The 18266-nt window shown below is 38.8% G+C and overlaps 1 long non-coding RNA gene across 1 annotated transcript in view; it reads right to left on the bottom strand.

The window, feature by feature from the left end:
* LOC110349991 (uncharacterized) overlaps positions 1 to 18266 on the bottom strand; it is a 73990-nt gene that overhangs the window by 13388 nt on the left and 42336 nt on the right. The window contains exon 2 of the long non-coding RNA XR_002396228.2: positions 1845 to 1911. This is a non-coding gene — a long non-coding RNA (uncharacterized LOC110349991). The remainder of the gene's footprint in view (positions 1 to 1844; positions 1912 to 18266) is intronic.

Here is an 18266-nt window from a genome sequence, read left to right as displayed (position 1 = left end):
TCTCACCCAATGCATCTTCAAATATTTCTTCCACCTTATTTTCTCTCTCCTCTCCATCTGACATACAATACATTAGACCTTTCCTCCATGACCTGTATATCTTGCAGCTTTTTTCCCCCATCCTCTTGCCTCTCTCAAAGTTTCAGTCTTTACACTTTCTACTGAACATTGTCCTAGCTCTGTTTTCAGATGTGTCTAATCTGCTTTTAAACCCTCTATTGAATTCCTAACTTTAGTTATAATATTTTTAAGTTCTACATTCTTTTATAGGTCTTAGTTCTCTGGTGAAACTTTCCATCTTATTATCCTTGAATATGTTCATTGTAATTATTATAAAATCCACATATGATCATTCCAGTCTCTAGATTATCTATGGATCTGAGTGAATTGCCTTTTATCTCTATTTTTTCAAACATATTTTCTGGTGTCTCAACATACCTGTTAATTTTTTTATTACCTAGCATCATGTATCCAAAATTGTAATGGCTTTGACCGATGCTACCTTACCTCAAAAAGATTTAGACTCTTTCCAGAATGGCTATCATCAAATAATAACAAATGTTGGAAAAGCTGGGGAGAGGAAACTGTTCTACATTGTTGGTGGGAATGTACATTAGTACAACCACTATAAAAATTAGTAAGGAAATTTTCCCCAAAAAAAGTAGAAATAGAAATTCCATTTGATCCACCTATTCTTCTAGGTATCTTCCCCAAAGAGTTAAAGCACCTCGTATTATAGTGATACATAATACTCATGTTTAATAGCAGTGAAACTCTTAATAGCTAAATCTTGGAAGCAGCCTACATGTTCATAAACAGATGAACGGATAAAGGAAAATGTGGAATTTACACACAGTGAAGGACTCTGCCATAATGAATGATGAATTTAAGTTATTTGTGGGGAAATGGATACAACTTGAGAGTATAATGTTAAGTGAAATAATGCAGGCACACAAGCTTAAATATCTCATGATCTCTCTTATATGAGAAATTCAAAGTATAAATAAATTAAAGACTAAAATAAAAGATCATAGGAAACAGGGACACAGATCTTTCTGAAATGGAAGGGAACAAAGTGATGGAGGACAATGGGAAGAAAAGGAGGGAGAGGAGATGAAAAAAGAATAAAGTATTGTGCATATGTACCACCTCACCATGAGGAATGCAATCATTGTGCAGACATGTACTAATAAAAAATAGAAAAAAAGAAGACTTACAGTCTGGCAGGCAGGTAGGAAAAGAAAGATTACCTGTATCCAACCTGGGAGTGAGATGCTTGGGACTGCCCTCCAGTCTCTGTGAGGACAGGTACCCCTCTAGCAGAGAAGGGCAGAAAATACTTAAGATTGTGGGCTATAAATTATGAATCACCAACTAAATTACTGAGAGCCCTGAAATTACTACCTACACCCCTATTTGCTCAAGAGTAGGAAGAAAATTTAACATCATAATCCTACGAAAAAATGAGAGAGAAGTATTGTATTTTGTGCATCTATGCTATATGTTGTTACAATTAAATTCTTTCATCAATTAACAGACTTTTACTGAAGAAGAAATAGTGGATCTAAGAAGGAACTCAGCTCATCAATGTAGAACTAACTACTCTCTTAAATAAAGACAGCCTAACAAAAAGCCCACATTTACCACATGCAAGAAAGCTGTTGAATACCTTGAATTTGAATATCCTGATTGTTATAAGTTCTCTATTATTTTTTGCCCTCTATTTGGGTTTAAATATGCAACATTTAAAGTAATAAAATGCAATGATAATAAAAACATTATTTGCTGGGTGTCAATACATAGGCACATACAATTAACCTTCATATGGGTCCAACTTGACTCACCTGAAGGATCCCCAGGAAGCTATTTATATATTATTCTTTACTTCTGGGTGTGTCTGTGAGGGCCTTTCTGGAAGAGATTAATATTTGAATTGGTAAACTGAGTAAGGAAGATCACCCTCACCTATGTGGGTGGGCATCATGTAATCAGATGAGGGCCAAACATGAGGAACAGACAGAGGAAGGGTAAATTCTCTTTCTGTCCTTGAGATGGGCCATCCATCTCCTCTTGCCTGCTGACATCTGAGCCCCAGATTCCCAAGACTTTGGAGAATTACAGCATCATAAACTCCCTCCTTCCTCAGGCCTCAGATCTCAGTCTGGGACTCATACTATTGACCACAGGCTAATCTGGTCCTTGGACATTTGGACTCAGACCAAATTATACCATGAGCTTGGCTGACTTTCCTGCTTGCCATCATGGGACTTCTTGGCCAGGACAATCAAATCAAATGAACAAATTCCTATGCTAAATTGGTCTCTGTCTCTATTCTCTCTCTCTCTCTCTCTCTCTCTCTCTCTCTCTCTCTCTCGCTGTTTCTCTCTCTCCCTCCCTCCCTCCCTCCTTCTGTTCCCCCATACACACCACACACACACACACACACACACACACACACACACACCCTTTTGGTTACATTTCTCTACAGAGCCCTTAGTAATACTACCTATCTATCCCATGAAAATGATACCATTTTGTGAAAAGTTGTTTATTTACCATAAATGGAAATAACATAGGTAGCATCCACCCTTCTTACACATCATACAAAGACCAAGGTAATTACATTGGAACTATGCTCTTGACCTTTCAAATGGAGCTGTGATTCCAAACACTGGTCTACAGTCTTGCAAACAACATGAGCCACTAGGAAGAGACTATCTTGCAAGAGACACCAACAGCTTCTTGCTGTCCAGGTGGAGGAGACTTTAGACGCATAATAGTTGACAAATTCTCATTTTAAGATGACCTGGCTGTTCACACAGCAAATGCATGAACATCACTGGAAGCTACCCACACTATCACTTCACTAGTCCTCCATGCAGGGCTGCCTTGCCTGGCTTCATCTAAATTAGGGTCCATTGTTTAAAATTATATTTAAATGTAGCAATAGTAACCAGAAGGAGTTACATTTTTCTATGAATGGAAAATATTAGTAAAATATCAAAATAGGAAATGCAGGTCCAGCAATTGCTATCCTCATGTGGGAACATTTCCATGAAGGGACTTCCCACTTTCCTTCTTTCAAACAAAGACAGCAGCATCTTTCCCAGGCATCTGTTCCTGGGGGATTATGGTTGCTGGCTCAGCTTAACATCGTCATTTTACAAAGGCCTCATGGGATAATTACAAACCAAACAGAGTGTCATGTGGCCTGTCAGTGGCACTCACACAGCATTGTCAAGTGATTGTTAAATTAACAAGCGTTAAACTGTGGCACAGGTAAAGGTGTTACAGAACAATAAAGTCCTTTCATCTCTTCCTTTTTATTTTTTCTTTTGTTTATGAAAAAATATCTTTGGTGTTGACCAAACAGTTAAAGTATGAGTGCATTCAGTTACACTACATAGCCACACCCAAGACTGTGAATGATACACTACTTCATCTACCTCCACATCTTCTACCTTCCCTTTAACATTTTTAAGAGATTCTTTGCTTTCAACTAAACTCCAATTTCAGGTCATGCCTGTAACCCCAGAACTTTGGAGAGTTGAGGTGGGAGGATTGCAAGTACCCAACCTGGGCAACTTAGCAAGATCCTGTCTTTAAATTTAAAAATATACAAAAGGGCTAGGGGTATCTCTCAGTGCAAAGGTCTTGGGTTCAATCCACAATATTGAAAGACAAACAAGCAAATAAATAAACAAACTCCACTTTTAAATCCACTCTAGGGCTTCCCACTTAAAGTGAAGGTGTATGCAATGCATAGGTCCATGCGAGGGTGTGCACAGGTCCCAGGGATCAGCTCAGCACAGCAGCCAGCTTCAGTTCACACAGGAGTCCAGTCCTGCTCAGTGCAGTCCCAGTGGTGCTGTCAGTCAAAGGTTGCAGTAGCTCTTACCTGTACACAGGTCTACTGTGCCTGTGTGCTGGATTAGGCTGAGGACAGGCAGAAAATCCACAATCTGCCTTTCAATGCCCTTTGAAAGGAGAAATGGGTCTCCTTTCTGTCGTGCTGGATTGCACAGGCCGCTGCAGGTCATTTGCCAGTCATGGGAAAAGAAGCAAGAACTGAAGAAGCAGCCCTGGATGCCTCTCAGACCATGCCCAACAAGTCTTTCTCTTTTCTATTTCTCTTTCTTCCAGTTCTTCTTCCTCCCTCATCCTTTTTCTTTTCTTCTTCCCCATCTTCGTCTACCTTTCCTCTTTTGCTTTGACTTCCCTTTCCTCCTCTCCTTTCCGGCTCATAACTCAGTTTTACTCCCTGCCCCTAGGAACTCAAATAGGCAACATGGAATTTCTTATGTCCTCAAAACGTGATATTTTGTCATGTCTTTGGACTTTTGCACACACATTCCCAAACACATCATATGTTGCAAAAAAGTGAAGATATAATTGTAATGTTAGACTTACCAACTAAGCGTCAATTCTAGCAATTCCAAGTCTGAAGAAGTAAAACATGGCAAGGGGAAAACAGAATTTTGCTTAAATCTGAACCATGCACTGCTGAGGAATAAAAACTCTTTAAATATAAAATCCACATACCAGATATTGTGAGATTTTTGGAACCAGAGATGGCAAAATAGGTCTTGTTGATTTAAAGATTTCAGTAAATACGCAGTGCATTGGTTTGAGAGAAACATCAGTCACTCGTCTTGCAGCCTGGATCTCAGCAGTTCTAATGCTATTAGGGTTCCAGAGGGAGAATCTCTTGTTCAAAGACCACCAACATCAAAAATTTTTGTTCTTCAAAATATACCATTAGAAAATATACCATTAAGAAAATGACTCATAGAGTGTAAGAAAAACAATTAAAGCATATACCTCATAAGGGATGGGCTAGTTACTTTTCTCTCATTGCTGAGACAAAATACCTGGCATCCAAAGTTAAAGGGGAAAAGGTTTATTTGGCTTATATTTCATAGAGGTTTCAGTCCATAAATAGCTGGCTCCAAGGCAGGGTGGTGAGGGGCAACAGCTCATGGAGGAAGGCAGCAAAAGCAATAAGAAAGCTTAACAGTGTCTTTCTGCTCCTTTTATCTTATTCAGACTACCGGGATTAGGGCAGTGCCAAACCAATCACTCACGTGTAGTGGTTTAGTAATCACACACCCTTAATCCCAGCATCACACGCTCTAGAGTCAGTCACTTCTGATCACATGAGGCTTTGGGGGAAACATCCAGACCCAAACCATAACAAGGGATATATACCTAGAATTTATAGAAGTGCCTTACAACTCAACAATAAAAAGACAACACAATTAAAAATGGACAGAGGGCCCAAATTGAACTTTCTTTAAAAATAAATACAAATGGCCAATTTTCATGTGAAAAAGAAGTTCAACATCATTAGCCATCAAGAAAATTCAAATTAAAAAAAATGAGAAAAATACTAATTTATACCCACTAGGATGACTATAATAACAAAAATGATAGTCTGGCAGATCCTTAAAATGTTAAACATAGAATTACAATATGAACCAACAATTCTATCCCAGGTATGTACCTGTGAGAAATAAAACTCATGTGCCCCCCACAAAAATTTGTATGTGAAAGTTCATAGCAGACATAACATTCATGATAGGAAAAAATTTAAACTACTCAAGACTATTCAAAAGTCCATTAACTGAATGATGAAATACACACAGACACACACACTCACACACACACACACACACACACACACACACACATGCACGCACGCATGCACTGGAATATTACTTGGAATATTATTATGCAATAAAAAGAAGTGAAATTTTGATATATGGTACAACATGGATGGATTTTGAAAACATACTAAGAAGTGACAAAGCGCTATGTATTTTGTTTGACTCCACTTATATAAAATGGACAAAAAGGGCAAATCTATAGAGACAGGTAATTTGTAGTTGGCTAGTTAGGTTGGAAGGGAAAATATAAAGTGATAATAGTGATTTTATTTTATTTTTTGCGGGGGGATACCAGGGATCCAACTGGGGACCTTGCACTTGCACAGCAAGCACCAGAACCACTGAGCTAAATCCCTGGCCCAATGGTGATATTTTAATGATAAAGATGTTCTAAAATTTATTGTAGGAATGGTTTGCACATGTCTATGAATATACCCAAAGCTATTGAATTATACACTTGAAATGGTAAATTGCATGGTGTTATGGCTTAGATCTAAAATGTCCTCCAAAAGTCTCATACTTGGAGGTGGAGCTTGTCAGAATGGTGCTGATGGGTTAATGGTTCTTTTGCTTAATTCAGATGGAAGTCATGAATAGGTAAAGTGCAACTCTGCTAGCAGTCCTGATGTCACCAGACATGCTGGATGTGGACCACTGACACAACCAGCTGCAGGTCCCTGCCACTGCTGCCTGCTGACAGCTGACACAGACTTGTGCTCTATGTTGATTCTGCTGGGCCTGGACTGTTGTTGCCAGCTGAATGAGGGTGACAGAGGATGTTTGCTTAACGAGGATGTCAGGTGGGAGGGAGGGGCGTGACTGCCACCAACCAAACCGTGCCCCTTTAGGCCAGCACAGGCAAAGGGAGACAGCCAGGACCTTCTCCTCTTTGCCAGGAGGAGGCGGGTCACTGGAGAATGACCTGGAAAGACGCAGTCTTGTCCTTGGCTCCTCCTTTCTCTCTGAGCTTCTTGGCTGCCATTTGTTGAGTGGCTTTCCTCCACTGTGCCCTTCTACCATGACATTCTGCCTTAGAACTAGCCAACCATGGACTGATTTCCCTGGAAATTGTGAGTCAAATAATCTTCTCCTCTTTTAAAATATGAGTGTTGGATATTTTGTCCTAACAATAAAACAGCTAATTCAGGAAGATTGATATCAACAATGGAGTCATTGCTATTACTATGTCTGACCCCATGGCTTAGAAACATTAGAAACTGGATGTTAGAAGTTTGGGAAGCTTTGGAGGTACAGACTAGAGAAGGCCTAAAATGTTATAAGCAGAACCTGGTGGGTGATTCTGCTCAGACCTCAGAAACCCAGAATTCTGGTAAGAATGTGGGCAGTAAAAGTCAAGCTCAGGAGGTTTCAGAACCAGAACTCTATTGCATACTGGACTGGAGGCCATGTATATTTAATTCTGGTAAAGAATTTATCCTATGTACATGTCACAAGAAAGTATGAGGCTGAATTTAAAGGTGGCAGACTACTTGATCTGGTAGACAAAATTTCAAGACAGCCCAGTATTCAAGCTATGGCATGGTTACTACTGTTTACTTTTAGCCAGATTACAATGAAATTCAGGAGCAAAAAGCAGAGATAAATGATCTGAAAATTTTGAGCTTGATCAAAAAGGAAGCATCTATAAAGCTGGGGCCAAGGAGAGTGTGGTTACTGAAAAAATTAGCATTAAAAACCAGCCAAATACTTTACATTAAGACAACAGAAAAGATGCTTTGAGGGCATCTCAGGTAATGCCCAGACCCTACCCAGTGCAAGTTTAAGAATGTAAAGGAGTAAGCTACTTTGAAAGACTTTGCTTTCAAAAGAAATTCTCATGGCACCCTGCTCATTCAAGGCCACCTAAGAAAGCTTTTTCTGAGTTCAGCCATCCAAGCACTCATAAGCCATGGCAACTGTGATCCTAGGGGGGCAGGCTACTGCTTGACCTGGCAGCAGACCTTGGCATCATCTACCTAGTGTTGGTTTTTCATGCATGCAAAGTTTGAGAGTTGTGGGGTTGTGGAGGCATCTGGCCAGGTCTCTAAAGAAGGCCAGGCAAAAATGTGTGACAGGGTCATAGTCCCTGCCAGGAGCCCCAAGGGTGATGCTTGAGGATGTGAGTGTGATGACAAAAGTACAGCAGAGATCCTAAGAAGTTGGACATTCCAGGAACGTGGAATGTCTGCTGGCAAAAACCACAGGCAGTGAGCACAGTCAATCCAAGAGAAGCCAGGTGGGTTGCAACCAGCAAGGTCATAGGGGTAGGATGCCCAAATCCTTTGGATCTCATGTCTTACCACAACTTGACCCAGATGCTGGAACAGGAGTACAAGATTTAATATCTTCCTGACTGGGTTTTAGACTTGCTTTTGAATGATTCCTTTCTATTCCCTATTCTTCTCTTTTGGAGCAGGAATGTTTGTTCTGTGCCATTGTATGTTGAAGATACTTAACTTTCCTTTTGATTTTCATGTGGGCTAGGACTTTGCCTCAGAGGAGACTTTAGATGGCCTTCTCAGCAATGTTAAAACTTTTGAGACTATGGCAACTGTTAGAATACATTGCATGTGTTTTGCATAATGAGATGGACATGAACCTTTTGGGGCAAGGACAGAATGTTAAGGTTTAGATATAAAATATCTCTGAAAAGTCTCATGTTGGAAGGTGGGGCCTGGTTGGAGGAAACAGGTTACTGGAGTGTGACCTGGAAGGGTGTACATTGATACCTCGATTCACAAAATCAATTCTCTCCACAATTCTGGCTACAAACAAAACTGGATGAGAATGGAATCAAATTTCCCCAGAAGGTCAACACTGAAGATAACCACTGACTTTGATTCAGTTCTTGTCCAACTTGGTTTGAGACAGAATCATGGAAAGAATCAAGTGAATGAGCGAAGGTACCACTGTAGTCTTGTCCTTGGCTCCTCCTTCTCTCTCCATTTTCTGGCTGCCATGGCTTGAGCAGCTTTCCTCCACCATGCTTTTCCACCATGCCATTTCTGCCTTGGAGCCAGCCCACCATGGACTGAACTCACTGAAAGTGTGAGCTAAATCAATTTTCCCTACTTTAAGTTGTGGGTATTGGTTATTTGTCCCAACAATAGGGAAGATGTCTAAAACACACGTAATGTGGGTCATATCTCAGTAAAGCTTTCAGAAAAGACTTCCTGGAACATTATAGAACTAACCCTATACCATTTACCTCAGATGTTAGTAGCACTTCTCTGTCATTGTGGCAAGTGAAAAATCCCACAGAAGTGTCTAAATTCCTCCATGATAAGGGCAATATATTGTTTCCTATTGAAAAATCACTGAAAAAGAATAATGTTGAACAATGTGCATAAATACACATATTTGCAATGCTTTTGCCAACAGATATGAAAATGACCTCAGTCTTCTCGGCTGTACTGTCTCTAAACAACAGCATAATTGAAACTCAGGAAGAGTATTCTATGTGTTTCTTTTAAAATGCATGGGCCTTGTGACATTGAGTATAATTTCACATTAATTTTGCTGAGGTTATTTTCATTTCCAAAGTAGCCAACTGTTTTAATCCTGAAATATGGAGTGTTTTCAAACACATAACATAGGTAGGAAATGATTTTTCATAGTCTGTAGGAGTGTTTACCACACAGTGCTTCGTGGATCTTTAATTTTAAAAAATCTAAGAAAATGTATTGACAACCATAGAGCAAAAGAGAAAGAAAGAGTATGTAATATTAGAAGGAGAGATCTCAGCTCAATGTCACTGATGTTTGTGCAATTAAAAAGGTCCATCAATGAATAAGAAAGTGAAGTAAATGAATTATTCTGTGAGATAGTGAGAACCAGAAACCACATGAGTGTAAATGCATTAGTATATTTGTCAGGCCTTGGAGTTACATTTTTCATCACAGAATATATGCACAACAACAACAGCAAACCTTTTATATCTTAAAGACCTTAAAAGATATGAAGCCCCATTCTACTCAAAATTGAATACTATAATTGGTGTGGGAATGAGGATGAAATCAAAGCTACTCCTATATACAGGTCAATGCCCTATTCTAAATAGAAAAGTCCAAAGCAGTGGATGAACGCAGTCCTCATAGACACATGCAATAGTCTGAACTCCCTCTAACTGCCTCTTCATTCGTTAAAGATCTCCAGGAAAGATCCACCTGTTCCTTGGGAGCCTGAGGACTCAGAAGGACTGCCCAGCCCTTTTTTGCCCCAAGCATGAACATAGGCACTTATCTATTCTTAGGGTAAGCCCAAAGACCCCCATCTCCTCTGTTCTCAGGAAAGAATCAACAAGTCCAAGCATGAGACCTGATGAGAGAGAGAGAGAGAGAGAGAGAGAGAGAGAGAGAGAGAGAGAGAGAGAGAGAGAGAAACCACCCAGAAAAAAGGAGAAATTTAAACCCCAAACCAGCACAGCCTTCAGGGAGCTCCCTCAGCCTACGCCCAAAGCTCCGAGTCAGATTCTTTGCCATTTGCTCCAAGCCAGCCTGGAGTCCACCCTCATTGGATCCACAGCAGGGAAGGATGACTGGGTTTTTCCTAGCCCTCTGAAGGTACACGATGCTTCCCTTTGGGGGCTATCAAGTGACAGAACAAACTGAAATATTTCTTCATGAACTTCACCCCCATAGGGAGACTCTACAGAAAAGTATGTCATTTAGTGCCTGAAGATATTGTGCTTGGAAATTTCTTCAATGCTCACTGGATTGAGAGTGAACTAATTTCATAGACCCTTGATAGATGGTCAAGCCAAGATAGAGGGTCAAGTCTAAAACTGGAGCTTGCAATCTGACTTTTAAAAGGTATTTGCATAACAACAAAGTTTTCTGCTCTGTTAAAACAATTAGAGACAAGAATTAAATGTTTTAATCCAATTTTACATATCAAATTCAGCCATAATTTCAGTTCTTGATCAGAAGAAACCACCTTCTGCCTGCAAATCCATTTCATTTCAGGTCCTTTGGTTCAGGCATCCATGAAAGAATCAGCCAAACCATGAAATAAGAACAGCAAGTGATCCAGCACCTGCTAAGCTCTCACACAGCCCTGGCAAGTCCTGTTTAGCTGGATAATGTGTAAACAGATGCTTCAAAACTTAAGACCCATGTCTCTTGACCTGATGTCCTGAACATTTATGAACTATTTTGGAGCGCCCCAGTTGACATGTATAGACACATGCCTACATAAACAAGAAGCATCATTAGCAAAAAATTACTCTGGCTAGTTAGAGCTTGGGACTCAAACCCTAGGATTGTTTCCCAGGTTTGGAGAACTGGGCCCATCTAGTTTCTGCAGGCAAGACCAATGATTCTCAAACTATTAAGTTTTGGGGCATGTTATGGCTCATGTCTACATGTTCCCCCAGAGCTTCATGTGATTGGGATGAGGCTATTTCAGAGGTGGCTGAATCTGGAGTGTATGATTCATGGTGCAAGGCTAGGTCCGAGAGCACTAAGATTAAGGGTTTGAACCCTATCTGCCCTAAGTAGTTTGAATAAGATAAAAGGGACAGGAAGACACTGTTAAGGTCCCTTGTTGCTTTTGTTACTGTGTGCGTGCCATGAACTGTTTCTCCTCTGTGACACCCCTCTGCCCATGTACCACTCTGCCTTGGAGCCAGCTGATTATAGACTGAAACCTCTGCAAACTGTGAGCTAAATAAACCCTTTCTCCTTCAACTTTGGGAGTTGGGTATTTTGTCTCAGCAACGAGAGAAAAGTAACTAATACAGAGCCTCTTTACATTCTTAAAGTCGATTTACAGATGCAAAAGCCTTTTGTTTATGTAAGCTCCACTCAGCAATATTCACCAACCTAGAAATTAAAATACAGAAAATATTTATGTATTTAGCAGTTCATTAAAAAATAAAAATAACTCATCGCATGTAAGCATATGTAACACATTTTTATTAGATATGACTATAGTTTCTAAAAGCAATTTGTGAGAATAGAGGCACTATTTCATAGTTTGCAAATCTCTTCATGTCTGGCTGGAAGACAGCTAGAGTCTCATGTTTGCATCTGCTTTCAATCTGTTGTGATATGTTGTTTTAGTTCAACTATATGGAAAAAAAATCTCACCTCAAGAGATATATAACTGGAAAAAAAAGATATTTTTCTATTCTTTTAAGATAATTGTGGATATTTTTCTTAAGACTACCGAAAAGTGCAACAAATGGTAGTTTCTCAAAGCCAAGTAAGATCAAAATCAGTCAATGAACTTTTTATTCAGTAATGTGGCATCTGTCTTGCATTTAGAATAGATCTTTTATTCATACTTCATTTTAAAACATCACACAGTGGTTTGTGAAACATCGGTTCACTAAGTTATGAACATCTTCCAAATATTAACGCATTTCAATATTACAGCATAAAAAATTACAGCTGTTAATGTCACTGCCAATTTAATCAGAAATGCCTTCAACATTGGGGAACCATGGAGCTAACAGTGATGAATGACAGTTTTTCATCTCATATTCTCATGAAAGTTTGAATTTTACTATTGGTAACAATCAAAGATTTTTCCTCAAACTGACCAAAGTCACCTTGTTCATTTGCTAGAAAATATATTCAAGAATCTAGGTCTGAGTAATTTGGGTTTATCCATCAGTCATTCCTTCAAGTAAAAATGACTTCCCAGGAGAGAAGAAGCAAGTTCAGATTCCAAGCCTCAAATTCCGATCAGAAACTGCCAACTTACCTCTAGTAGAGACTACCAATCAGAAAAGCACTAACTAACCTATATTTAATTAGGGTCTTTCTATATTAGCCAATCACACACTTTCTTTGTATTGCTTCCAGGCATACAGTGTATTTTCATACTCTATACAGGAGCTCTGAACCATAAAATCATGTAACTCAAAATGCTCAAATAAACATGAAAATTTTAAGGTGCCTAGGTTTATCTTTTAACAAAACTAAGAAAAAATGTAAATAATCACAGTGTGTTGCATATCTAGAGCAACAATTTAACAGCTAAGATCGATTATATCAACTTGATTGGCTTGGAAGTTGCTCAGGGTATTGGTGAAGTGCAATTGAGTGTGTGCATAGGCAAAGAAGGCAAGACCTGGGGTACTATATCTGGTCTCTTCTCCATTCCTCTCTAGAGTTATTCACTGGCTGTTCTTCCTAGACACCACTAACTAAGTGGCTTTGCTCCACCATGCTCTTCTGCCATAATGTTTCTACCTTGAACTTGCCAATCATGACTGAATCCCTTGAAACCAGAGCTAAATTAAACTTCTCCTCTCTTAAGTTGTAAATGTCAGGTATTTTTGCCCAGCAATGGGAAAACTAATACAGAAAATTGGTCTCACAGAAGTGGAGTTTTTTAAAGCCAGGTTTATAGTGAGAATCAGGGGCAAAAGGCACAGCAAAAAATTTTGAAAAACTTAAATGTTGGCTCAGAAGGAACTACATGTAAACTTGATGTCAAAAAAGGTGTGGTTGCTGAAGAGATTTTTTAAAAACCCAAGCATGTAGAAGAACAAAAAGGTGCCTTCTCAGAAGTGAGTAGGATTAAGGGTGCAAAAGCATCAATTGTTCATTTGAGCAGAGAGCACTGGAGCATCCTGCTTGGGAAGGGGTGCCTAGAGAATTGGTTCCCAAGGATTCTCTTCACTATAGTAAGCCTCTGTGATACCAGAGGCCACTACAGCCATGGTCCAAGGGGTAGCTTGCCTCTGTTCTCATTGACAGCAGACCCTGGAGTCATCCACATAATGATGGTTTTATCAACATGCAGAATGCAAGAGTTGTGGTCAGGGAGGCTTTCACCCAGATTTCAAAGGAAGGTCCAGGAAGCCAGGCAAGCAGCCCTGAGAGGGCAGTTCATGAAGCTGGTTCCTTGCTTTCAGGTACACAGTGAAGCAAAGGGCATAGTGGAGACCCCAGGAAGCTGGAGATGCCAGCAACATGTAATGTCTCCTGAAGAAAGCTGTGGGCTATGAGCAGTGCCAGTTTAAGAGACAGGACATGTAGGCTGCAACCAGCAAGATGATAGCTGTGGGGCTGGTGAAGATCTCTAGAACTGGCATCTTACTAGCATGCAGCTGGATGCTGTATATGGAGCTACAGAATTTAATTTCTGTGCTGCTGTGTTTCAGTCAGGCTTTGGTCCTATTTTCTATCACCCTAACCCTCTTTTGTAGAATAGGAAATGTTTACCCTGTGTCACTATACCTTAAATTACATAACTTGCTTTTTATTTTTACAAGAGGTTCACAACTAAGAGGTTTCCTTGAGTCTCAGAAGAGACTGTGACTTTGACTTTTTAAAAATGCTGGAAATGTGGAGACTTTGGAAGAGGGATTACTGGATTTTTCATTGTATGCAAGATAATTGTATCATGCTAAATGGAATTATACCCTTGTGTTTATTTAGGGATTCAGTGTGATTTAAGAAGATGTGTTTGGGGGTCAAGTTGACAAAGGGTGGGATGTGACAGTTCAGCTTGATGGTATCAACTTGATTGACTCAAATCACCCAGGGATCACACTTCTGTGTGTGCCAGATGAGTCAGAAGGGCATGACTTTGGGCACTATAGTTAGTCCCACCCTTTTCCTCTCTTGTTTTGTTCCTCTGCTCTGTTTCCTGGATGCCATGAAAGAAGCAGCTTTGCTTCTCCATGCCCTTCTGCCATGATGTTTCTGCCTTAGAGCCTGCCAATCATGGAATAAAATTAACTAAACCATGAGCTAGTTAAACCTTTCCTTCCCTAACTTGTGGTTTTTAGGTGTTGTGGCCCAGCAACAGGAAAGACAATTTATACAAACAATTATGAAGATTTTGTTGTATCTGCTTCATTATACTTTTTTGTTGAAGTATTTTATTTTATTTTTTAATGTTTTTCCCCCATTAACTTTATTGGTACATTTTTGGTATAAAATACAGTTACATTCATCATTGGGATCTTGTACCTTTACATGAGTATCTTGGTTCTTATTTTTTTCCCCTTCCCTTGCCCTCCCTTCACCCCCTCCACCCTTCCCTATTTGCAAAGACCTTGTTTCCATTTTTTTTCCTCTTCTCATATTTTTTCCTTTCCCTTTTATCCCTTCCCCTACCCCTCCCAATTCCCCTGCTCTTTTAGACCTTTTCTTCCTGTTACACAATATCAGATATATATTTTTAAAATTACAATATTAAGATCTAGGAGACATTATCACAGATTTTACAGAATTTAAAAGGATATAGAAAGCATATTACAAAAATCTTTTTTGAAATAAATTTGACAACTTCTAAGAAGTACCTTGGAAGACAAATTAATGAAACTAACTCTAGAGGAAATATAAAATTTGAATACCACCTATTAAAGAAAGTATATTCCCAGCTTGAAAACCTACCTATATGACAACAGCAGGCTCATAAACATTTTAACTGATAAATTGTATCAAACAATTAAAGCAGAAAAAAGAAGGAACACTTCTCCCCTCATTTTAGGAACTGAACATTGTGCTAATCCTAAAACTAGATAAAGATAATAGAAGAAAAATGTATGAACATAGATAGAAATTTGTTTAACAAAACAAACTATTGGAAGTCAGATCTGGCAGGATGTAGAAAGTGGTTTTGTTATAGGGATGGCAGTGTTGGTTCAGCATGGGAAGATCCACCCCCAAAAGTCATCATTTTAACAGAGGAAAGGAAAAAGCCATATGATCCTGTCACTAGTTGGAGAAAAAGTATTGGACTAAATTCTACAGCTGTCCATGGTAAAAGCTATCAGGAGCCTAGAAGTAGAACAGAAACTTCTCAACAGATTAAAGACATGTACTCCATACTTCCAGCGAGAATGCCTTATATGAATGGAGAAGATACAATGCTTTCTCCTTAAGGTGGGGAACAAGGGCAGATATGCTTACTCTTTATCTGTCCATTAAACTTTGAAACCTAGGCCCCACCAAAATAGTCTAGCAATAAAATGATACAACTAGGATAGGATTGGCCCGGCAGAAGCAAAATCTTTACATGTGGATGAAATGATCATCTACAGAGAAAATACTAAGAAATCTCTAGGAGGCCCTAGAACTTGTACTTGAATTTAGCAGGATTAGAAAACACAAGGTATATATAAAAATTCAGGTCTGTGTATACTTGCTATAAATGAAGAATTGGATATTGAAATTTAAAAGTTATGTAGGAGTACAAAGGACCTAGAAAAGTTAAAAACAAAAACACAGTGTTGGAAGATGTTTAGTACCTAATTTTAAGACTTCTTCTAAAGCTACAGTAATCAAGGCAGTGTTGGTGTAAGAAAAGACATATAGATCATTGGACTAAAACAGAGAATCTAGAAATAGAACCACACATATATGGCCCACTGAGTTTTGAAAGATTATCTAACATTAGCATTTTATAGAATATAAACTCGATTCAAGAGCTGAGGAAGACGGTGTTTTCAGCAAACTACACTAGAACACCTGGTATCCATATATAAAAAATTAACCTCAACCCTTTTTTCCATACATGAAAATAACTTGAAGGGATCTATGAACCTAAATAAGAAAGCCTAAAAGTATAAAACTTTAAGAAGAAATTATAAGGGAAAATATTTATAAATTCAGGGTAGGCAAGAACTACCTAGGATACAAAAAACATGATGTATAAAAGAAAAAAATTGATAAATGAGATTCCATCAAAATTTAGAACTTTAAATGACATCATTAAAATGAAAAGTAGTCCTTAAACAGACCATATTTACAATACATATAACCTATGACCAGAATATATAAAGAATTGTTAGAGCTCATTAATAGACAACCCAATTAAAATGTAGATGTAAGAAGATGATAAATAGCCAGTATAGCACAAGGAATGGTGTGCAACTCTAGAATCAGAAAAATACTAATCAGTACAATAATAAGATTGAATTATACACTCACTGGGGAGATGAAGTTAAAAGTTTTAAAAGCCTTGTCATGACTTTTTCTTTTTGTTGGATTCTCCCCCTTTGTGTTTAATTTGCCACTCCCAATGGATTCATTCTGCTGGGTTTCCTGGGGTTGTGATCCTCATTGTCTTTTCCTAGGGTATTGTCTAAAATTTTTTGGAGTGCCGGTTTGGTATTCATGAAGTTCCTGAGGTGCTCTTTATCATGAAAGTATCTTATTTCCCCATCAATTTTGAAAGATAGTTTTGCAGGGTACATCAGTCTGGGTTGGAGGCTGTTTTCCTTTAGGGCTTGAAATACATCACTCCAAGCTCTTCTTGCCTTGAGGGTTTGCATTGAGAAGTCTGCCATGATTCTGATGGACTTTCCTTTGTATGTGATTTGTTTCTTTTCTCTCACTGCTTGTAGAATTTTGTTCTTCTGTTGGATTTCTGGAATCCTAACTATTATATGCCTATGTGTAGATTTTTTTTGATTAATGCTAGCTGGAGTCCTATATGCCTCACTTATCTGTATGTCAAGTTCTTTTCCCCTCCTTGGGAAGTTTTCTGCCATCACTTCTGTGAACAGTTTTTTTTTTTATGTCATCTGCACTCTCTCCTCTTTCTTCATTGACTCCAATCAGTCTTATGTTATTCTTCTTTGCATTGTCTAGCAGCTGCTGGATTGATTTCTCATGTTCCCTTACAATTTTAAAGCAATTTTTCTTTTCCTCATCACTAATTGCAATCTTATCTTCTGTATCTGAAATTCTATCCTCACATTGGTTCATTCTGCTGTGCAGACTTTCAGTGGAGTTTTTAATCTCCTGGAAATCTGTTTGTATCTGTTTTATGGATTCCATTTGTTTCCTATGTTGGGATTCCATCATGCTCCTCAGATCCTCTATTTTTTTAATCTGTGTCCTCTCTAGATTTATTAATCATGTCTTGCACCATGAGCAAAATCTTTGCTGTTATCTGAGTAATTATTTCTGATTTCATTTTTCCCAGATCCTCTTTTGTTGCCAGTTCAGAGAGTCCAGGTGGTTGAGTATCAGATTGTTCCATCTCATTTCCCTTTGGGGTTGCTGTAGGTGATCCAGAAGTCTGTTTTTGAGGCTTGTTTATGTATCTTCTCATTTCCATGGGAGGGGGTGCGCCCATGTGGCTCACCTTCTCTGCCCTAGGAGCTTGGGATGGCAGCGGGGGAGCTTCCTTCTGAGTGCTGGGACTGGCTGAGCTTCTCTGGCCTAGGAGCCTGGGATGGAGGCAGGGAGCTTCCTTCTGGGTCTTTGTTGAAGTATTTTAAGGTCAATTCCAAATACTATGCCATTTTACTCTACCTTATTCAAAAGGCACCTCTAAAAGCATGACTACTAGTAGCTGTGTGATAAAATTAACAATCATTCCCTTGTTCCATGTAAAGCCCACTCAAATAAAAAAAATTGCATTTCTCTCAAAAATTTCATTTATATTAGGTTGACTCAAACCAGTGTCCAAACAAGGTCCCCTTAATTACTTTTGGTTGTTACATCTGAAGTTTCTTTTTTAAAAATAGAATACTCCTTTTTAACTTTTCCTCACACAAGTTGTTAGCATGTTACAGAAACGAAGTCAGTTGCCTGTAAAATGTCCCACATTCTGAATTTCTTCCTTGTGGTATTAACTGGTTTCTCCATCTGTATGTTTCTTATACCTGAGAAAAAAATATAAGTT

The sequence above is a fragment of the Heterocephalus glaber genome, unplaced genomic scaffold (genome assembly GCF_053883595.1).
Source record: "Heterocephalus glaber isolate CG9 unplaced genomic scaffold, H.glaber_assembly_v1.0 deba00001460, whole genome shotgun sequence".
NCBI lineage: Eukaryota > Metazoa > Chordata > Mammalia > Rodentia > Bathyergidae > Heterocephalus > Heterocephalus glaber.
Note: the sequence above shows the minus strand (reverse complement) of the source record. Positions and strands in the feature narration are given on the sequence as shown.